General features: G+C 31.5%; 1 long non-coding RNA gene and 1 other non-coding gene across 2 annotated transcripts; one reads left to right on the top strand and one right to left on the bottom strand.

Annotated features, from left to right (window-relative positions):
- Window positions 1–22,628: 22,628 nt before the first annotated feature.
- LOC131010662 (uncharacterized) lies at window positions 22,629–23,363 on the bottom strand. The gene is made up of 2 exons (XR_009096636.1): window positions 23,279–23,363; window positions 22,629–22,980 (listed from the first exon to the last, which is right to left on the bottom strand). It is a non-coding gene; the product is annotated as an uncharacterized LOC131010662 (long non-coding RNA).
- Window positions 23,364–23,506: 143 nt separating this feature from the next.
- Window positions 23,507–23,580, top strand: TRNAN-GUU (transfer RNA asparagine (anticodon GUU)). The gene has a single exon. It is a non-coding gene; the product is annotated as a tRNA-Asn (tRNA).
- The last annotated feature ends 1,382 nt before the right edge of the window (window positions 23,581–24,962 follow it).

Here is a 24,962-nt window from a genome sequence, read left to right on the forward strand (position 1 = left end):
GCCTCTAAAACTATGGTTATTGAAAGTATTCATAGGCTCACAAAGAGCAAAGAAAATAGGGTTTCCATTTGGGCATGTGTAGATCTGTTCTTGAAATTTGGTATCTGAAATTTGGTATCTGAGTGGAGGAGGGGGGAGATAGTGGCGGCGGTGGGGGATAGGGGAAGGGGAAGAGCCGACAGAGGTCCCAGAAAACGTCGGCTCTCAAGCCGGCGCCGCCTGAGCTCGCTTGCCGCCTATGAAATTTCAGCGGAGTCAACGCCGCTCTTCGGCTTGTGCCGTCTCCTGGAAACCGCCGTCCAGAGAATTGGGCGGTTGTGGCGGCGGTGGAGGAACTGAGAGAGGAAGAGAGCCAGACAGGGGGAGAGGGGGAAGGGGGATGGGGGAAGAGAGAGATAGAGTGACGTGGAAGGGGGAGAGTGACGTGTGAGGGGGAGGTGTGTGTGATTTTCCACGTATAGGGTGATTTGGCATGAATAACGCTACATAGGAAAATTCCGACTCCGAATTTGGCCGGAAAGCCCGTCATGGGAAAATTAGGAAAAATTGAAAATTGGGGATTTTTTGTGAAAAGTTCAAAAATTAAGGGGAAAAACGAAAAATGACTATAGTTTAAAGATTTAGAGCAAATTAACCCTTTATTTTATTTAATCATGGGACTATAATAAAAAAAATGATTGCGTATCAATATCATAATTATTTTATAATTTTAGGGATACTCCTTAAACAAACAAGGCCAACAACATAATGAACAGAATGTGTAATGGGCTTTTGAAACGGGCCTTTATATATGTGGTCCTGCCTCATTCCACATGATGAGTTTGTTACCTACTAATTTCTATGTTAATTAAACAACTTCAAGAAATGATTAATTCTTTTGTGAACATACTTTTTTATAATTTAAAAGTTGTATGGGTCGTGCCTGTCACGTGAGATTTTCTTTAATGTAATCTACTTCTCGTATGTGATTCACTGATTTGTATACTACTTCTCATCTCATATATGCTTTGTATACTATCATTATAAGCGAGATTTACTAATAACATAGACTATAAAAAAGTTGTGGATATGTTTCGTATAGATCGAGTCTATACCACAAGATTTTTCTATTTTGATTTACATCTCATGTATGCCTAGTTGACTATCATTACAAACAAACTTTTTTTTTTTTTTTCTGGAAGTTTATAAACAAGGTTTATTATTAAGGGTTAATTGCATCAAAATACCTGACCTTTTCCCAAAATTTGGTTTTTTGACAAACTTTTTAACTGTAGCAAAAATTTTAGCTACATGTCAATTTATTGCAATGTCCGTCCCGCGTATATTTCCGGCCAAATCCATTCATTTTCGGCCAATTTATTTTAGCTACGTTTCAATTTATTGCAATGGATTTGAGACGACAATGTTTCATTACCCGGCACGACATGTCACCTAAGCTTTATGGAGGTCCACCTCAGCATGGATTTGGCCGGAAATAAACGCGGGACGGACATTGCAATAAATTGAAACGTATCTAAAATTTTTGCTAACAGTTAAAAAGTCTGTCAAAAAACCAAATTTTGAGAAAAGGTCAGGTATTTTGATGCAATTAACCCTATTATTAATAACTTACACTCAAATAGCGACCACGAGCTTCTCATTTCGTACAAAAAATAATATAAAAGTGTTGCAGTATTTTTCTATGCAGAATATTTTTTGTCCCTTTATCTCTATTACCTCTCCGTGGTTTTTTTTAAGTGAATTGGACGAAGGAGAACGATGAGGATTGAACCTTAAACCTTTCTATATAAAAGAAGGAGAAAAATGAAAATTGAGCCTTAAACCTTTTTATGTAAAGGTTGTTTCCTCCTCTCTTTTTATAATGATAAATAAAAATGCGATTAGAGTCCTTTATTCTGTAATGACGTGACATCTTCTATTGCTTATGTCAATTTAAAAATTAAAACTTAACAGTGTTAATTAATGGTGTTAATCAATGAATACGGAAAATTTTAATCTATCTAATTGAGTTAATTGACATGGAAGACCCGTCGAACCTACGGCTCTTTTTCTTGATTTCAATTTCTACTACCTTTTGATGTGGAAATCCTCTTGTAGATGTGAATTTTTTGTTCTCATCTAATATGCTAGTGTTTATTAATAATAATAGTGATATTCTAGCTAGGCTCCTCATTTCAAAATACTTGCTATTTGAGAAATCTATGCTTGAGGAAAATCATGAGAGTTACTCGAGCAGATTCCCATTGCTGAAACAAATATTTGTAGCTTGTTATGTTTTCGCAATGGAATATTATCTTGATTTTTTTTATCGGATTTAAAGTGTTGTATTGAACTTTGATATGGCTACTTCCAATTACAAGTAATATCGTAATTATCTTTTGTGCAGTGAAACAACATCGTTTTAATGTAAAAAGTTAAATTTAAAAATATACATCAACCCACAAAATAACTTATTTTTGTCATAAAAAAAAAAACGTTTTAGTGCCAATTCATTTGTAACTTATCAAGACAAACTTTAATCAATTAATTTTATTTCTCAACCATTTATATATTATTTAATTAATGGCATGTCATGATTTTAATGGATTGAAAGGTTTTTTAAGCAGTCCAAGTCTGGTTTGAAAATTAATTGTGTTTAAGAACTACTACTAAAAAGATTAATAGGAAAAAAAATTAAAACACATTATTTAACATAAGTGATTAGTTTATACGCATAATTATAGTCGTGCATGTACGATATATGTATACTAATTAACCGAATGGAAGCATGCGCAGAACTAAAGCTATCATTAGTTTCGCTGTCTACAAAATAGCAAAAGCAGGCGGAAAAAATACATCTTTCAACGAATATGAAACCATGATGTTTTATTTCCAGTTACTCTCATCCATCTCCATATAAATATTTAATTTTGAAATAAATTTATCTACAAATAAATGTGTCATATTTTAGGAAACTACATAATAATGATGTCAAATTGTCCGTTTTGTCCTTGAACCTCAACATAAATTCTCCATTTTTCAATATTTTTCAAGTAAAAGAGTAAAAAAAGTGGAATTGCGCACTTGCTTGGTATATAAATTTTGACATCCTGAGACACTTATTCAGGACAGGTTAGAGTACTTGAAGAGCAGTGTATATATGTTGTCCCTAAGGAACACCAAACCTCGAACTCTTGTATATGAACTATTCTCCCTCTCTCAAGCCAAAAAGAAGTGTTAATGCGTATTTTCTATGATGGAAGATATATATTTTTATTTATTTTTCATTCTTTTCACATGTTTTGTAGAGTATATTGTTAAGGTTTTCGTTTTTAGACGTGTTAGTTGATGTGTTACCAACATGATATGAACATATGTTTGTTGGTGTGTTACCGATTGACGATGTTGTTAGTTTATGGTTATGAAAACTATTACTCATTTTTAACCATATATTCGGATTTTCCATCATTGAGGTTTATTTAATCAGTTTTATCTTCCTATTATTTGTATATCTTTATTATATTGTTTTACAGGTTATACAATAAAGGGGATGAGAGATTTTAAAAGGAGTGGGCAGTGGCGGTTATGGAGATAACTACCGAATGAAGTTACCTCAACTCATGCAACTGATGATATGATCCATGATGTCCACGTTCAGTGGGATGCTTATAAATACAAGAGAATACCTCATTTTCGAGGTTATGCATTTTGAGATCCAGAACCCTTGCTGCAAATTCAAGAGCTCATCCAAAGTTTATCATTCTGTCTGCCTGTGCTAGCTGCTTCGTCTTCTGACAGAGTTGCTGTTAGTTCGGACAAATTGTGTAATCTGTGTGATTCGAACAACACAAGTGTCGGTAGTATTATTTAGATTGTTCCTAGAATAATCTTATGTTTGAATAGAGAATTCCTTAGGCAGATTTACGTTTGTATTGTTTGTTCTCTTTTTGTATGTTGTTAAACTAGTCTAGGCTTAGATTAGTTGTTATTGTATATTCTCTGAGACTAGGTTCTAGGATCTAGAAGGTAGAATATGTTTGTTCTCTTTTTGTATGTTGTTAAACTAGTCTAGGCTTAGATTAGTTGTTATTGTATATCTCCGAGACTAGGTTTTAGAATCTAGAATGTATAATATGTTTGTTCTACTATGTTGTAATTTGTAATGATTTCATCATAGTTATTTACCGTCATTATGACGACCGCATATTTATCAACATTGATAAATCTGCACAAAGTATTTCTGGTGTCATCTTTTATTTTCCGTTGTTTGTTATTTACTGTGTTAGTAACACTCGTTATGATACATGAACTGTCAACTTATATTTATAAGTTTGTTTTTACGAAATTCATATATTTTGTACTCCCTCCGTCCCACTAGAATTGACACTTTTAAATTGGGCACGGAGATTAAGAATAAAAGGTTAAGAGTGTAAAGTAAGTAGGGTCTATTTATTTTATGTGAGTAGAGAAAGTAGGGACCACATACTATTTTAGGAAAGTGTCAATTCTGGTGGGACAAACAAAAAAGGCAAGTGTGCTAATTCTAGTGGAACGGATGGAGTATAAAACATGATTTTTGTGGTAAATTTAGGCACTAAATTTCTTTCATATATATATTTTTTCCTAACATGATGGAAAAAAAATATCCGACTAGTTTATTTTTTCCCCCTTTTCACTCTAAGTTATGCGTATTGTTGTGAACTTGTGATATATTGTCTCATCTAAAATGTGGGTGAAAAAAATAAGATAAACTACTCATTAAAGAGAGTGATAATATTATCCCTCATTTGTAGTGAGGAATGAGTAAGTGATAAATTCTATTTTGTAGAAAATGAGGGAAAAGAAAAAAAAGATTTAAATGGTGAAATTTTATTTATTCCTCATTTTCTCATGATAAACTCACAACAAAAGAGAACGCACCCTTAGAGAACATGAGATGAAAAAGTGAAAACTAATAAAATATGATACAAATTTTCCTCTCTTTTCTTATTTTTTTTCTTGTGATAAATTTATTTATAATTAAAGAAATCGCATCTTTAATATTAATTATTCTCCCCCGAAATTCGTGTCATGTATCAAGTTCATGAAACAGTCTCACAAAAAATCTATATTATTTTTTAATGTATTGTTTATTTGTGAGATAAACACTAATCTAGCTATTTGATCGAATACAGACAATAATATTATCGTCGGGTACACGAACGAGAACTTTTACAACTCAAAGAACAAACCAAACTACTAAAATCTGAACTAAGAAAATAGCAAGGTTAAAAATAACAAGGAGAAAACAAACTAAATTACAAAGAAACAAAAAATCAAACTAGAAGTGATGCCGAGTCGAGATGGAACTCTTCCCGCAAGAAGAATATCGCCCCGGTAGTGCTCTCGGTGTTAGCAATTCTTCCCCAAAGGTAAAACGACAGTGTCTCAGAGGATGTAGCACCACAAGTCCGGCGAGCTCCGATGAACTTAATAAGGATCAATCATGAGGGGATTAAGGCTACATAATGAGAATTAATCAGCCATATGGCTGTTATGGATGTTACAACGTTCAAAACAATTGAATTTGATGTTACAAAATTGAATTCAAAAGAATTCAAATAGCTGCTGTGTTGTTCCTGTTTGCTCAGATAGCTATTACAGGAAACAGCTGCTGTATTGTTCCTGTTTAGGCAAACGGATGGGCCTTAAACGTCGGAGTGTTAAACAATTGAGCCGAAAATAATTAGTCCAAAAGCCCAAAAGTATTTTGTCCAAAAAATAATATAGTTTGGACCCAAACACCACCCAAAACACCAATTGACAAGATCCAAGTCCTTGGTCGCAGCCCGTACCCGACCCGCCCGTCCGGCGGCATCTTCTTTGTTCGTTCGTCCGATCGATTGTCGGTGGCGGCGCGTGAGGCCAAGGCCTTCATCCAAGCCCACAAGTTATTAGCTCCATAAGCTTAGCCATTCTTATACATGAGAAAATATTTCTCATTTTTCAACGTGGGAGACATAACACTTGTGTTATCACCCTTCATAACATTCAAATTTTGGCATACAATATCTCAGTCACCGAAAATCGATTTTGAGACTTCAAATATACACGTTTATCTACTCGAGACGTAGATTAACATTCAATAATTATTTTAATTAAATAATAAATATTTAATTAAATAATTAATTTCAAATTGGTCTTTAAACTATATTTCCAACAAGTAAAAATATATTATGCTCTATATCATGCATAGATCTTATTTATTTATTTATCAAAGTAGTTTTTTTATACAAATTTGTTTGATTGAATGTATTTGTGTATGGGCTGAGCCCCCTGTTCGAACTATGAAGTAAGGTGCACTAGGTAGTAGAGGATACGAGGATTCATGTCGAGATTGGGCTGCTCATTTTGGGCCTCTAGATTGAAAAGTATAGATGCTTCTTTCTCTTTCTTAAAATTGATTAAATATAAATAGGACTTTATCAAATGATTCAAGGAGGGGTGTTTGGTTGAGCTTATAAATTAAAAAAATATGTTCCAACCGTTTATAAATTCTCTAAAACATAAATTCTTCAATTTCTACTTATGTTTTCATAATATAATACTCCCTCCGTCTCATTCTAATAGGCTCACTTCTTTTGTGCACGGAGATTAAGAAAACTTACTTTTTAGTAGTAAAGTGGTGTGGTTCACACCAATTAAGTACAACTTGTTTATCCAAAAAGAAAAATGAGCCTATTGGAGTGGGACATCCTAAAAAGAAAAATGAGCCTATTGGAGTGGGACGGAGGGAGTAATAAGTAACAATCATTTTACAATAATAACTCTATAATAATCTGTAATTTTCACCACATACACTTTTAACTTTATCTTTTTTCATGAATTATAATTCTCTCTCTAATTTATAAATTCTATTTTATAAACACTTTAATAATTAATTATACACCATTAAGACATTATATTTTATATAATTTTATAATTTATAAGCTCTTTAAAATAAAATTTAACCAAATTCCCTATTACTCATCAAGGTTATGGGCCTTACGGCTCCCATTTTTTTTTTTTTTTTTACTTTGGGGAAGGGAGAGTGATGTGGTTTGATCCTTGGACCTCACTGTTCGTAGACAGGAGTTCACACCTCTTGGTGTCCCCTTCTAGTTTGCCAGTTAACTTTACAAAATAGACACCTTTTATCAGGAGCAAATTATGGTTGGAGTCCTTATATTATTAGAAGGATTTATTATGTTTCGTGTCCTTAATTTTTAATGTTTTTATATAAAATATCTTGGATTTTTATTTTTATTTTAAAATTTCTCTAATTTCCAGCTTTATTTTTGTAAAATATCTCAAATTTCCAACATTTTACTTTTTTTAGAAAATATGTTCAACTTTCAGCGTTTTCCAAAAATATTTTCATTATACAAAATTCTATGATGAAATGATGAGTCACCTCATCAAATTCTCAGGTGGAATGAAATCTTTTTATTGGGTTGGGTGGAAAAGAGACATTCCACCCAAATAAATAATTATAGATAAAAACCTGCTACTTATTTGAAAATAGATACATGGATTAATAAAAATAATGAACATTCCTATGTGATTTACACTCCCACCACTACTATTTAAAAACACATAAATTTAAGAAGTCATGTTTAGTCAGAAAAAAGACCCAAAAAAAGTGGACCTCAAAAGTGCGACCGTATTTTGGGCCAAAAAAATCGGGAGTTTTTGGGCTAAATAAGTGTAGTCGATTTTAATATAATGTTATTAATAATATCAGAAGAGGTTTATGAGAAACGGTTTGAGACAAATTTATGTGTGAAAAGTAAATAGTAGATGAAGAAAAGAATTTGGTGAAACAGAAAGGTGTAAAATGAAATTAAATTGTGTGGGATCGACAAAGTTGAGTTGGGCCAGTGTTGGTTGTGTGAATAAATATGGTTAGTAATTGAGACGGCCCACGTTGTCCAACTTGATATATTCTGATCATCATAAACATAAATGGGTCGGATACTATCGTACCGCTCATAAATTGTTCACGTACACCAACAATTTAATCCCAAAATTTTTTTCTTTTTCAGGCATTAAATTGTTGAGTTTGGACTCGTCTACTTGAAAATATAAATAATGTTCCTCTTTTGAGATTGACTTCTATACAAATAAAATTAATATTTCGTCTATCTCATTTTTGTTGTCCCATTTCTTTTCTTTTGAACTCATTAATTACTCGGATAAAGTAGTAAATTTGATAAATATTAAAAACCAAGTTGGGGGATATCTTTTAGGTTAAAATGCAGAAACATTATTGTGGACATGCATAATCCAAAAACAACAATCTGGCAATTTGTTTTGTCAGATGGAAGGATTCACGTGAGATTGATTAAAAATTTATTACTGTGAATATAGTATGAGGAGGATCCGAATAAAATTGGGACCATCGGAATTTAATTAAATGTGTATTATGCAGGTTGCATGCCGGGAAACAAGTCCCCTTTGGAGGGAGCATATGAAATTACACTTTCACCTAATAATTTGAAAATTAATAATATTGAAACCATGTAATAGTCCCATCGTTTTCATGGGGCAAATGTTATATGGTTTGGTTATTTTCACTGAATTTGGTTTTTCTAGGACATTTTTGTCTGAATCTCATGAGGGCCATAGTTTCGTGTTCGTATTCATCTGTAGATCGATATATAGCAACAATGACAAAAATATATGTATATATATATATATATATATATATATATATGTGTGGATGGAATACGAGATTTTCATTATTACAAAAATAGGGCAAATTTTGTATATATCTCCTTTAGTCGAACTCATTTTTTTTATTTGAGAGAGAGAGATGAAATTAACCAAGAATATAAAAGTACAGGTTGGCTATCTTTAATTTTGTCTTTTTATGTACTTGAATAATTCATATTTTTCTAATCATTTTTAAGGGTTCAATTTAATTTAACCTTGTTGACTTATTCCCCAAAGTCTGGTAAAAAAGTACTCGTATATTTGTTATTTTCATTTAACATGTCTTAAACAAGTGTAAACATTTGTTGTTTCTTTGGTATTTGAATTGATCAGTTTCTAATGTGAAGAATTTTGCGCAATCAATATATATATTGGGAATGGATCAACTAAGAATGTCTATGTATTGTAGGAATGAAGAATTGCATAAGCCAGTATATATGTTACATAAAATGCTTGTAATTTGCATAAACTATTTGTAATGACTGCATAGCGAAATTTAATTAATTAGATAAAATTTTCGCTTATTTCAGGATTCGAATCCATGTAAAAATTATATATATCCATTTTCATAAATAGTAAGTGTTGTTATTCCTGTCAAAATCACCTTACTAATTATGGAAATAACTTTTTTTCAATATTTTTGTTTATTTTTTATTTTATCAACTCCAGATCATGCATATATATTTTTTATTGTAATTTTTTTGTTGTCCGATTAAAGTATTAATTAAATTTTTTATCTCTTAAATATATTATAACTATTAGTTATACAAATATATAAATTATCAAAAATATTCACTAATTGTATATAAAATATTCAATAAATGTTAATGAATTATTAAAATATTTAATATTGATAAGATTTATGATTATACATGGACTTTTAACATATTTATTTATTTATTTATTTATTTCATGAACATTTGGTGAGCATGTAAGAGAAATTTTGAACATTTAAGATTAATCAAAATCACTATAATTGTGTGTCAACTATAATCCTAACAAATTGATTATAACATTATCACAACACTATTATTTGTTGTCTTAATTAGTTTTTTTATCTCTTAAATATTTTATAGGAGTTACATAATCCTAACAAATTGATTATAACATTATCATAGCACTATAATTTATTTTATAACATTACATAATTTCTTTTCAAATGACATATGTAATAACATAGTTTTGTCTAAAATAATAACATATGTTCAATAAATATAAAATAAAATATACAGTAAATGTAAATAAAATTACTAAAATATTGATATTGATAAAATCTGTGATTATACATGTACGTATAACATATTTATTTATTTTTTTTTCTTGAATATTTAGTCAGCATATGGGTCAACTGCACAGTGCTACGATTGACTAAGAACATGAGACTTTAAAATATGAGTCCGATGAGTTGAAGGAATTTTCATAGTGGATTGTGAGATAATAATGGTTATGCGTCTATCGATCTCTTTGAGGATGCATTGCTTAAATAATTTGAAGATTCAAGAAGAGACATTGTTTCAAGTACGTACTTACTCATCTTACTCCAGCAACATCCACGATAATTCTTATTTCAAAGAACGAGTAATAATTGCTCCAACCCATATATTGTTCAACCTAAAATTTTTTATATTCATTATTAATAAATAATTAAAATTTTTAAATCTAAAAATTAATTTATTTAAATATTTTTTTTAAAATAATATCTCTCGTGCATCGCACGAACATAAAATTAGTTATAAGTCGAGCGTACTCTTGTGCGGATGGCGCATGTTGCAACCACCTAATTATAAAATTATTAGACTTTGATTAAATTATTATTAGGTATGATTAAATTCTAATATGAATTAATAATTTTTAATAATTACTAAAATTTCCATTTTTCATTTTTATATTATATAAAAGCTAAATTATTAAAGTCGTACATATATAATATATGAAGATAAGAAATATAAGAATATAACAAGATTTATCTTGTTGTGCATTTACGAATTCAACTTAGAAAAAAATCTAACGTATAAAAAATAATAAGAATAAATTATTAATAATAAAAACAACTAATAACATATTCCTTAATAATTGCCACTATCGTATATAAAAACAATATAAATACATTCTAAACACAAACGAATGAAAAAAAATCCGCAACTATACCTCCTTATATATTAAGAGCCTTATATATTAAGCGTGTGTTTGCTTTGAGGTATAAGGGAGCAATAAGCTACATTTACCACTTTATATTTCGTTTGTTTTGATGTATAAAAAAATTCGGGCATGTTGTATAATTTTTTGGGCAGCCTCTTATTCCTTGAAAAAAAGGATAATTTTATACCTAAGAGAGAATGATATAATTTTATACCATCTTATAAGCAGTGGATAAATATATTATCCTTCAAACCAAATAAGATATAATAAATGCGATCTCTATTTTAAGTGTGATGAGGAGTAATATATGCAGAGCAGAGAAATGATATAAATCAGAGAAATAGGCCTCACCAGCGGAATGAATACATCAGAGGAATGACTTTACCAGGGGAATCACGGGAGGCAGCGAGATAGCTTACGCCAGAGGAATCACTCTCGCCAGAGGAATCACACTCGCCAGAGGAACCACACTCGCCAGAGGAATCACATTCGCCAGAGGAACGACTTACGCCAGAGAAGCCGCTCTCGCCAGAGACATAGTCTTCACCAGAGAAATCTCCAGTGTGAAGGCGATTTTACTGTTATACCCCTGACCACGCAAGACGCATGCTCCAGTGCTGATTTTACTATTTTACCCTCTATATGTAATCTATAAATAGCAGCATACGTGCTCCTTTGTAACTTACGCTATCTTTTACTATCAAGCAGCAACTCTATTTTCGTTTTCTAGAATTCCGATCACTCTCTTTGTCTTCTCCGATCAAAACTAGGCATAGTCCACGATTCCTTAATAATCCACCGATTAAATAGATACCCCTCATTTTATGTTTCACCAAAGTGATAAGTTTATATCTCATTATATTATTCATTCATTTAGAGGCATGAAAAGCAAATACACCCTAACCATACCCTAACAATATATTATAATGTCCCCAACGGGAAACCAAAAGGTGCGAACTCTTATCTGCTAACAGTGAGGTCCTGGGTTCAAACCCACCGCTCCCCCTCCCCCTCCCCCAAATCAAAAAAACAATATCTTATAATAAAGGGAAAATTGCACCAAAATACACCAACTTTGTCGAAAATCCATATTTGACGCGAAGTTAGGAATTTACTTTTTAATACATCAATTTAATTAGTTGTTCAATTTTGACACGATTTTGAAATTCCCCAATTTAAAATCTTACGTGGCGCACACGTAGATCGTTGGCACGCGCTGTTCCGGCGGCCGGAGGATATACAAACAGTTTCGTCTTTTCCAACGTAAAATGACGTCGTTTTACACTGATTCAAACCTAATAATAATTTAACCCCCAATTCAGAAACCTGTCCTTCACCTCCAACCCTAAGCCCGTTCTTCACCATTTTTCACTATGCTTTGACTCCAATCGCAACTGCTCGACTCCATCTTCACCGTTGACTGATCGAAGCGCTGCATTTGAGAAGTGGCGTGGGATAATAATGTCAGCATCTTCGTTGTGGACGACTGCTTCAGAGGACGCCGTGATTACTTGTCGGTGCAAATTACCGGCGAAGGTGGAGACCTCAAGAACTTCAAAACGACGAAGGGAAAATTGCAGGGAAAGTTGTTGAATTTGATAAGAAGATGAAGAGAAAGAAGGGAAAGTTGCAGGGAAAGTTGTTGAAATTACCGGCGAAGGTAGAGTGACAGAGGTTGAAGGGAAAGTTGCTGAATTTGATAAGGAGATGAAGGAGTTGGAGGATTTGAAGATTTATTGTGGGAAGAAGATGTTTTGGATGTGTTGGTTGACGAAAACCCTATTTTTAATTCAGGGAACAAAACGGCGTCGTTTTGTTCTGAATTGACACGTTAATTGACACATATGCAAAACGACGTCGTCTGGAAGCCACGCTGGATAAGTAATAGCCACGTAATTGCCACGTTAGAAAATGTGGTCGTCGGAATTCAAAATCGTGTCAAAATTGAACAACTAATTAAATTAATGTATTAAAATGTAAATTCCTAACTTCGCGTCAAATATGGATTTTCGGCAAAGTTGGTGTATTTTGGTGCAATCTATTATATAATAGGATTAAGCCTTAGCCTATGTGGCATATCTAAAATCTCACCATTTCAAAATTTTCCATATATAATCTTCATCATTTATTAATTAATTAACTATTACATTCTATATAAAGATTCATTAATCATAATAAATATAACTAATAATAAATGTATATATATAATAATATTAACATTACATATAATCTAAATTAATAAATTTTATTATTTATTTTTTCTAGATAAAAATTAGATTTATATGTCTAATAAGAAAAAAATTATAATCTATATACGATAAATTATTTTAATTGAATGTTAGTGATTAGATGTATATTTGTTATTAATTTTATATTTCTCAATAGCGTACATATTATATGTATATGTTGCAATATATTATATTGTGTGTGTGTGTGTATATATATATATATATAATATTTATATTCTTAATAATTTTCAATAAAATTAATTTTAAATTAAGTTTGAATTGAGACGTGCACATATATGTAAATTATAAACGGGTCCGGTCATTGATTTACATGTTTGCATAATAAGGCACAAATTCTATAAACTGATTAATTTAAAACAAAATCTTATTTTATGTCTATCAAAATAATTAAAATTTTATTTTTATTTTTTATAAAATAAATCCATACATTTTATTTATATAGGGAAGAAAAATATATTTTTCATTTCTGCAAACTTTATTTGTTTTTGTTCGTCCATTACTATAATAATAATAATAATAATAATAATAATAATAATAATAATAATAATAATAATAATAATAATAATAATAATAATAATAATAATAATAATAATAATAATAAAAATTCTATAATACGATTAGACCTTAGCTTATGTGGCAGGCCTCAAATTCTTTCTTTTCAATCTCAATCTCCAACGTGGCATTTGAGAATCCAATATATTCTCATTCTCACTTTTAAAACAAAAGTCACGCCTCCCTCTTCCTCATGCCTGCCTCTTCCTCACCCCATCGCCATCGTCCCTGAATCCGGTCAGCGTCGTCTCCCCCTTCACTGTCTCTCTCTTCTCTCAATCGTTTTCTCTCTCTAAAGTCGATAATTCCTTAGTTAAATTCTATAATTGCATACCTAGATTTTTAGCTATAAATTCCTTAGTTAATAATGATTTACGCTTCATCGTGTTTTTTCAGCCAACACAAAGTACTTTTGTTCTTTTTTTGCTGTGTTTAGGGAGCAAAGCAAACCTTTTGCTGTGTAATTTTAGTGCTTCGTATTTGAATAAAATTTGTTTCTGACTTGTGAAAGATATGTTATAAGCCTTTCGACGGAATATGTAAATTACAGATGATTGGGTCCATATAATACCATTTTGAGTTGTTAGAGTAAAGCTTAAAGAGCAGAGTTGCCATAGCAGAGCTGCCAGAGCCAGAGCAGAGGGTCAGAGCCACGTTGCTAGAGCAGAGATGCCAGAGCAGAGCTAGCCAGAGCACAGATGCCAGAGCCAGTGCTAACCAGAGCAGAGTTGCCAGAGCAGAGCTGACAGAGCCAGAGCTAACCAGAGCAGAGGGCCAGAGCCAAGTTGCCAGAGCAGAGATGTCAGAGCAGAGATTCCAGAGCTAAGTCATTAAAGTCAGAGCCAGAGCCAAGTCGCCAGATCCAGAGTCAGAGCTAAGTCATTAGAGTCAGAGCCAGAGCCAAATCGCCAGATCCAGAGTCAGAGCTAAGCTATTGGAGCCAGAGCGCGGAGCCACACGCTAGAGACAATTCGCCAGAAGGCGGAGCTACTTAGCAGAGCGGAGCCAAAGAGTAGAGGTCTGCCCCAAGGAAGGAAATCCAGAGCTACTAGACAGAGCGGGATGATGAGGACAGAATCCAGCTCTGTAATTAGGGGACAACGACCTGACAATTATAATCTAATAATAGCCTTAATTAGTTTAATGACGAGCATGCAGAATAGATGACCAGACGAATTTACTACTTTACCCCGACTGTAATGCCTATAAATACCTACGATGATGAAATAAAGCACACGCTCTCTCTTTTACTGCTTTAAGAACTCTTTTCTTTCCTTTCTCTCTAGAGTTTGAACTAATAAAATTATATATATAAATAAAATGTCTAAATTGTTAGAGTTATGTTTGTTAGATAGTTGACAATTGGAGTCATGGTTGAATATAATTTCATATTTGATGATGCTCTCTCAAACTCTAGATGAGATGATGCTCAAAACTCCAGACGAGATGACGCTCTTTCAAGTTTTAGACGAGATGATTCTCTTTCAAGTTTCAGACAAGATGATGCTCAGAAGTTAGAGGTGATCTGTCAAGTTTGCGACGAGCTGATGCCCACAACTTGGTTGGTCTTAAAACTCCAAATGATACGATGTTCGATAAATCAGTTATGGTCTTTTAAATATCAGGCGAGATTATTTTCATAATTAGTTATGCTTTTAGAAGTTCGGAATTATATGATACCTATGTCAAATTTATATGTATTTCTACTCTTTTTTTTTTTTCTTACGCGTCAATTTTTTATAAAATTTCATATGAAAACTAATGATCTCAACAAAATTAATAATTTAATTGCTAAAAATTGTTGACATTTATATAATTTAAAATGTATTACTAATTTAATTTAATTTAATTAATTATATAAATAATTTACATAAAAAATTATTTTATATAATTATCATAAAAATAACATAAAATATATAAATTACAAGAAAATATGTACCCGTCGAATTTCGACGGCTAATACACTAGTTTTCCCTATAATAAATGGAGGGACTACGCTAATCCTTATTTTTCACAATAACTTTAAAGTTTTATTAAAATTCCTCCGCGTGTGTGTATTATATGTACATATATTCATTTTCTTGCATACATTTTACGGCCACAAACTTTTGAATCACTTTTACTCTGATCTTTTTAAATTATTTTCGACCAAAATGCATGCAAAGCGAAAATAGAGGAAAACAAGGTGCATGGAAGTCAAGCATCGCACTGTCTCTGTCTTTTCTTGTCTTTAATTAATTAATTAGCCATTTTTTTTATAAATTAACCATTAAACAATTAAAATTTCATGTTACGATGATCTATAGCCCAAAGCCTTTAACTTTAAACACTAACCATTCCACAGCTAATTAAGCCAACACACACAATTAACCATTACTTTGAAACATTTTTTTTACGCTGCAAAGAGAAACCCACTATAAATTGATTAGGAATAAAGTCCATGAGGTATATCCTAAAAATCAAATATAACCCAAACTATGTTTCTGATCAAATACAATCTTTATACCCTTGAAAATCATGCAAAATTAATACTAATTAAGTGACAAACTTGATTATATCGTCGTTTGTAAAAAAAAATTCCGATAAAAATGGATGCCCTCAACTCGAATTTTGATTGCAGCCTCTCCATTCTGTTGAAATTGATTGACTGGAATTGCAATTCGATCATTTGGAAATACTATATAAGAGTTGAGAATGGTTGCATTGTGACGGTGTAGGAGGTGATGTTTGATCTTGTTACTTAAAATTAATTTTCGAGACATAAAAGGTTGTATTTGGTCAAAAACATAATTCATATGATTATATTTAGTTTTCAAAATATACACCAGACCTCATCCATTTAGTAGTAATAGGAGCATTTTTGTTCTCTCTCATAATGCATTAGAATTACTATGTATGGACTTTTATTTGTTTCGATCAGCCTCAACCTACACTTTTTCAAGTAAAAACTATAGTATTTTGTTATATTTCAAGAAGTCAAAATGAACTTGCTTTTTCTAATTAATAACATATCTTAGTATTTTACCAACCTTTTCATATTCCTCCGTTTTCTTGCTTTTCCAGCTGTTATATATAATATCTTTAAATTGCTAGTCTTATCTAAATAGTAGTAGAAAATAGAAGGATATGTTATTCGACAAAGCTGGCTCATTTTGCAATTGCGAATTTGCGAGACGTTTTTGAGAAATATCACATTAAGTATGTGTCATTATTCTTCAGGCATTTAAAAAATATTACTGTAATTAGAAGATAAAAATATTATAAAATCCTAAAATCTCCCCTCTCTCTCTCTCACTTGATAAATTACAAAGTGAATAAAAAATTTAATGACCGCACCGCAGGTCCACGTACAATGGACTTGAACCCAAGACCTCATGCCTTATTCATAAATCATCTACCGCTAGGCCAACACACACCTAAATTTGCTCCTTGCTACTAGGACAATTGGCCTTATAAGAAGTAATATCACTTATATATAGATCATATAGATTGAATTTATATCGATACTCTTTAAAAAAAATCAATATGAATGCAAAAGCGAATACAGGTACTAATATATTTGGTTTGATGGATATAATAGATAACATTAATAGAATAAATCAATCCAAGTTTATGATGATAAATAATAATTTAATTAAATGATTTGAGTACATAATGAATTATTTATCACGAGTCGAATCATTCAAATTAAATATTTAAATAAATTTAATTAATTATTTTATCAATCATGTAGTGTGATTCAAATCAAACACTCTTTTTTATTTTAATTTAATATTCTGGTGGGTTAGGCTCCAAATGTATGCCAACCAAGCTTTGACTCAAATATGATGATGTAATTACACCAAAAAATGTAAAGTTGTGTGTTATAGGTGTTAGTTTTTTAAAACAATAATTGACAGTAAAAAATAGTGAATTATATATATATAGAAATCACTTGTATAATTATCAATTAGATTTGATTTATTACAAATAATATCAATTTTAGTCCGCTGAAATGTTTGTAATGTCTGTACATGTTGTGTGTGATGAGCGTGCGTGAGTCATTTTTTCCAATGTGACTTTTAAAAATGTGAGATTAAACGGATGAATAATTTGAAATGATCACTAGAATTTAGGTCGAATTCTAAATCCATTCACCATGACTAAAATTCAATGAAGTAAATCCATTGATTTCATGAGTCTCTACGCAAAATTTATGTGTTCAACGAGATATTCCATTATTAATTTCGTCATATTATTAATACTAATATTTATAATAAAACATAAATGATTATGATGCAATAAATTAAGTCAATATTTTTTCACTAAAATTTTTTATAGACCCTAATTATGAAAAAACAACTCTAATAATAAACCATATTAACTTAAAAATTGAAATTAAATGCTGTAAAATAATTATATACCCTATTGAGTATAATAAATCCTACATAACAGACTGAAACACCATATATAAATTGATATTGAACAAGAAAAAGTGGAACACCAAAAACTTAATTAAATAGAGGATTCTATATTGATACCCCGTATCTCTGGTATGTATATATATGTACAACGCCATGAAGAAAATTCAATTTCATGAAATGCAGGAAAAAGTAAATAAATGTTAACTGTGAAAGTCTCTAATTTCCTCAACCTTAAGGATTAAGCAAATAATAAATAAAATAAATCTAATCGTGCCGTAACTACGAATGCACTTGAGTAATAATTACATGTGTAACTTACTTAGATCTATTTTTTTTTTTCTTTTGAAGGAAACTTTGGTCTATTTTTTTAAAGCTTCTTATAATTACCACTTACTATGCACCCCTCGTGCACTACCATTAGTCACATAATAACTGTCTTACACAAACTTTAAATTTTATTATACTAATATAAATCAACTCCAACTGTCCACAACAAATATAAGTAATCATTAATCTTGACTATCATTAAAGTTTTGAAGAATTTCGGAATCAATTTATTATTTTAACTTTTACATATAATTGAGGGAGTATCTTCTGCTTTTCCAATATTTTCAGCTTGTGATCTTTTTGACCATTATTAATCAATAGAGACAATAATTAACCAGTAATTTTGATTAATGTTACACCCTTTTTTTCTCCTAATGTAGTTATACTTTTTCTAACGTCCCATCGATGATAGACAAATTTTCCAAATTTTTCTTCGTCACCTAGAATTTCTTCCTTCGTCACGAATCTTCATGGGAAAAGGGGAAAATTAAGAAAAAAGATTAATATAATTATTATTTGAATTCAACCTTAGAATTTTTTTTTTTGATAAGGAAAGTAAATATTATAGAAACGAAAAGGCACCAGTAGTACCAAGAAGATTACAAAATCATCGGGGATTCATCATTCGACATCCACCTATGAATTCCAACTCCATCATTAACAAAACCAAAAATTCAACCTTAGAAATGCTATATACATATTTGATTGTGTTATGTGTGACGTTGGCCGCATACATACAAAAATGCATGCCTTTATGTATCTATTGAACTTTGTAATCTTGAATATTACAATGAAAAATGTCGACTACACGACTTGGACTTAAGATACAAATGTTTTATATATTAGATGACATATCATGTATATCATAAAAAAAAAAAACAAAAAACAGAACAAAATAACAACCGATTGTTAGCAATAATATGTATGATCCAGTGTTGAGAGCAACTCCAATCGTGAACTCCTTAAGAAGCCCTTAAATGATCCCTATCATTTCAGAGCATCTTTCCCATAATGGGGCTCTCTATATTCATACTTTTAATTTTTTTAATGTATTTTTTAATTAAGTTAAATATTAAATTTAGTAACATAATTTTTCTGATACTGAATTATTGCTTCAAGCATTTTTTTTTCTTTTTTTATTATGATTTTTTTATTTTCTTCTTCCAACCCGTACTTTTCAAATTTTATTGCATGAGAATGATCACTATTTTATTAACAATATAAAACTGCAACTAATACAATATAATTGTAACATAAATAACGAGTAGAGTATCGTATCCACAGGGGCCGACAAGCGAAAACAAAATGAATAATCCTAATAAATACTAATTCAATATTCGGGCGAACTGAAATATGGAGAAGAAACAAAGACTAAACTCAACAAATATATAAATCAGACAATAAAAGCATTGACCTTAGGAAATGCAATCATTAATCAAATCTACACAATTAATCCATTAGAGCATTCGCAATGGGCTTACTTGATAGTGAGGGACCACATTGAGTAAGTAGTGCTGCATTGGGGTTACTTGATAGCCTACTTGATAACATTAGTTTTGATTTTTATGTTTTTCATTTAAATTTAATTGCTCAAATTTAAATAACATATTTTTCTAATAGTTAAATACGCCATTAAACTAAAACATCATTAAAAATTACATAAAAATTTAAAAACACCTAAAACATCATAAAAAATTACATAAAAATTAAAAACACCTAAAACATCATAAAAAACCATCATTAAAATTACATAATTAAAATCCTAGTCTAGACCACGACGCTTGAGCACGTCGGCGACCATGGACGCGTGCAATGCCCTTTGTGCGTCGTATCCGCGTTCAGGAGCTGCATATCGAGCTCCCTCTCCTTGATATCGTTCCTCCGCGTGTACTGGGCGGTGAATGCCCTCATCTGTTGGTCGGACCTGTCCAACCTCTCCACTATTTCGGGTGGAGGCTCCGAGCTCATCTGCGACGCTGACGCCTTCCCTTTCACCTTCACCGCCGCGTTGCCAATGGGCCGGGAAGAAGAGATCTCCTCGCCCGACGCCGAGGTTGTAAAGCCGCCCTCTTCCGTAGTCTTTGTCCTCTTGGAGGCGTGCACATCTCCAGCGAGGTACATCGACTTGAACTTGGGATTGTTCCGGAGAACTTTCCACGCGTTCCAATAGTTGAATGCGGCCTTTTGTGGGCTTCGACCCTTGAAGAGGATTTGGGCCTTGTCCCGGAGCATATCGTCGGAATGGAGGCACTTTGCTCTGCACTGACTGGTTCCTCCTCGGCTGGGGTCTTCTCCAAGTTGATTCCTCCCATATCGGGGTGATAATTGGCGGAGAGAACGGGGCACCGATTAGGATCATAGAAAGGGTTGTGTGGATCCATGAAGGAAGAAAATTACAAGAGAAATGGAGGAGAAGAAAATTGGAGAAGAAGAAATGTGAGGATAAATGGAGGAGGAGGGGTTTTTTAAAGAGGAGAAGAAGAAGAAAAATATATATATATATATATATATATATATATATATATATATATATATGAAACGGTCGGTCAAAGCACGGAGATCGAGGAAAAACAGTCAAATTTTGAATTTAAAATTCAAAATTTTCTATTTTTTTTATTAAATTAAGGCGCGTGCATTGCACGCGCCTTCCCTCTTCCCCCATCGTGCATACTCGAAGACTCGAGTATCACTCGAGTAGCTCCCCCCCCCTGCAACGCCCTACTCGAGTGCAACGCTCTACTCGAGTAGGCACTCGAGTAGGTGCGTTGCGGATGCTCTTAATCCAAATTTTCAGTTTAATCCAGTTTTGATGAGGATCACATAAATAATCATACACTCTCGTTAAAATAATTTATGATAATTGATTAATAAATTCTCTACCTCCGCTAGGTCTAAAGAAAATCTACTAACTCTCAAAAGGACTTAAGAATAACTCTTTGTGATTCACCTATCTCCGCTATGTCTCAATGTTAAAATCATATCATACATTTCTGAATTAGTTAAACAGTCATCTCCGCTAGGTCTCAAACTGAATAACTAAACATGCAAATTATTGGCTAGATAATCTATAAGAAATAAGGACCAGGAATCGAAAATCAAAAATTGGAAGGCAATATGGTATATATCACATAAATTCAATCAACTATGCAAACCTTAGAATCAGAAAATAAACTAGATAGACATAGTAAAATAACATAATTGAAAAAAAGCAATTGAAAAGACTAAATTAAATAATACCCCAAAATAATTCTGAAGGAACAACTTAAGTCTTCAATCTTGCAGAAAATAATCAGAGACCTATAATCATGAAAGCAAAAAAAATTCTAAAGCTAAAAACTGAAAATATGAAGAAGAAGAAAAAAAAAAGTGAGAAGAGATGTGTCTAATAGGTTAATAAAATGACCTATATGTAGGCATAGGAGAAAACACATTGCAGAAATCAGAAAATACTGATGAAAGCCCGAAATCTCGCAAAAACCTAGAAATATCATCGTCCACTATTCACTATCGCGCTCTACTTTCTTATTTCAGTCATATCTCTCTCGCTTGAACTTTGATTTGCAATCTGTTTGCGCTCACGAACTCGTATCGAGATGATCTACAACTTTTATTCAGACTAATCTTCCTAATTCAAGTTTAATATTTTTCTAGATTTCATCAAAGTACGAGTAAACATCATATTTCACAAGATAAAGAAATTCAAACACAAAACAACTATCAAACACTCAATTCACTATGATATCAACATCTTAAAAATATTAAAAATCATAGAAAATTGAGTGTTATTAGATAGAAAGAAGAAACGAGATAAAGTCGAGATTGTGGAGTTGGTCTAAAGTTTACAAGTTGGGATCGGCGAACTGGGATTTTCGATCTTGGGTCGTCTCTCCAAATGTTCTTTACTGAAGTTGCAGCGGCAGTTTTGTGTTTCGTCTCAGTGGCTGTCTTCTTGTGAGGCTTTTTTTGGCTTTTTTTTTTGTTTTTTCTCCCCTTGTGTTCTTCTGTTTTTTGGCTGTTCTCCGGCTGTTCACCTATCTCCTGTGGTACCTCTTGTACCTTTTTCTTAATAAAATTTTTCCTTTTCGTGATCAAAAAAAAGAAAAGAAAGAAGAAACGAAGCCATGACCAACAGTCAAGATCAAATGGTTACTATGATGAAAAGGATGACAGACATGCAACGCTGAATCACAACAATTTGATAGCATGCAACATCAAATATTTGATTAAATCACACACTTCCTGCCACTCGCCAGAAACATAGTCCTCTTATTAAACTCGCCAGAAATGTCACTCTTCAGATGACACTATTTTTAGACCAAGGAATCTGCATCGGCATCACCAGACACCAATCATCATGTCTTCGCCAACAGGAGCATCATCGTTAATTTTGTGAAGTTGTGAGGTTGCACTGATAGATCTGGAGACACCGAAGCATTTCATCAAACAATTGGTAGGAATTTCCAATTTCGATTGAACTCTGGTTGAAGATTCAGAGCAATATGATTCAATCGCCTGAAAATTCATCAAAATTGCCGCCGCCGACAAATGTGACCGGCGCCGCCTGTCACTGCTGACTAACGTAATTGTCAACGACGACGCTGCACCACGAAGAAAAATCCAAAACTTTAGGAATAAGAATTATGCAGAATTAATATTTTGAAGAAAATTTCAAATTTTAGGAAGAAGAACGCATATTTCACATTAGAAACTTAGAATGATTAATGGTAGGGGTAAATTTATCTTATTTTTATAAAATTACGTATTTTTTAAGTTTTTTATTTTAATGGATATTTTTTTATTATATGAAAAAGAATACTTTGATGTATTGACTCTTAATATATTTGTTTTATAAATAAACCAAATTTATATGACAAAATAGAAAAGAAAATATAATACCAAAATGAGGAAAAACATAAGTGGAAACAGACGACCACTCAATGGAAAAGGAAGAAAAAAATTTGAAGGCCTTGTTAAAAGTTAATGGATAAAAGAACACTTGATACAAAAAATCAAGAAAGAGTCATTCACACAAATAATCTTTCGTCGCACAATTTCATGCAAAATTATAATATCCACAATTAAACTTATCTACAAAATACTATATATTTCAAATAAAAATCAATTGCTGGAATAGCTCAGTTGGTTAGAGCGTGTGGCTGTTAACCACAAGGTCGAAGGTTCAAGCCCTTCTTCTAGCGTTAATTTATTTTAGTACATGTGCTTGCAAACTAATTTATTTTTAGTATATGTGCAAGATTAAAACTAGCATTAATTTTGTTATTTTATGTTAGTATATGTGTAAGTTAATCTATTCTAGTATATACTAATTTTGTTATCACTTCAGTTGCACCATCAATCTAATTTGACTAATTAATTTATTAATTGATCAAATAAATAATTCTATTTTTATCAATCAATTTAGTTTGACTAATACTCCCTCCGTCCACAAAATTTTTTTTAGTAGGGAGTGATACGGATTTTAAGAAAAAGATTATTGGGCGTATTAAGAATGGAGAAAATGTTGTTGAGTATATTGAGAATGATGACAAAATGTTTTAATTAGTATTGAAAATGGTGAAAAATAAGGATAAATAAGATATTTTTAAGTGGTAGGATATAATTTAAAAATATGTATAAAGTTTTTTTTATGATCGTTTCTAAAATGAAATGTATTAAAAAAATTTGTGGACAGAGGGAATATTAGTTTTGGCGATATTAAATTTGTCAAACAATGTTGCAAAAAAAAAAAAATGCCAAATAACGCCAGTCCATATGTGGTCCAATATTGAATTAAAAAGATTAGTTTAACAATGTTGTTCGAATTGCAACGTTAATTTAATTATTTGACTAGATAAATGGTATAATTTTTATTTGAAATATTAATTTGACAAATTATTAAGTTTGACAATAAAAATTTTAAAAAATTAAGTTGGGTCTCAAAATTGTTAAAATGAGGAACTATTTTAACTTTTATAATTTTCTTTTTCGTTATTAAGTAATTGATTTTGTTTTTAATGTATGCATTCCCATTGATTTTTTAATGTATGCATTCCCAGTTTTTAATGTATGCATTCCCATTGATTTTTTAAATTTTAATACAGATAAAAATACAAAAGTGAATTATTTTGTTTTTATTACATAACATGGATGATATAGTAAATATCTGCTAATATATACTATTATTTTAAAAAAAAATATTGCCGATCATTATTATGTAATATGGGTAGATGTATTTTGAAAAAGACGAAGAGTGTGTAATATTTTAATTTCTATCATATTTACTCCCTCCGTCCCACTGTATCTGAGACTTTTTTCTATTTTGGGCGTCCCAATGTAAGTGAGACTCTTTCCTTTTTGGGTAAAAACTTTTCCCTTTAAACACTTTTTCACTTTTCCACCTACACACAAAACACACCTTTCTTAATTCCTGTGCCCAAAAAAAAGGTCTCACTTACAGTGGGACGGAGGGAGTATTTCTTACACAAAAAATAACTTTACTATTTCTATGTGGTTTCATCTTAAATAAAAGATAATGGAAAATCATTTAATTTGGAATATGATGAATATGAAATAAATAAAT

Source organism: Salvia miltiorrhiza, chromosome 2 (assembly GCF_028751815.1).
Source record: "Salvia miltiorrhiza cultivar Shanhuang (shh) chromosome 2, IMPLAD_Smil_shh, whole genome shotgun sequence".
In the NCBI taxonomy this organism is placed as follows: domain Eukaryota; kingdom Viridiplantae; phylum Streptophyta; class Magnoliopsida; order Lamiales; family Lamiaceae; genus Salvia; species Salvia miltiorrhiza.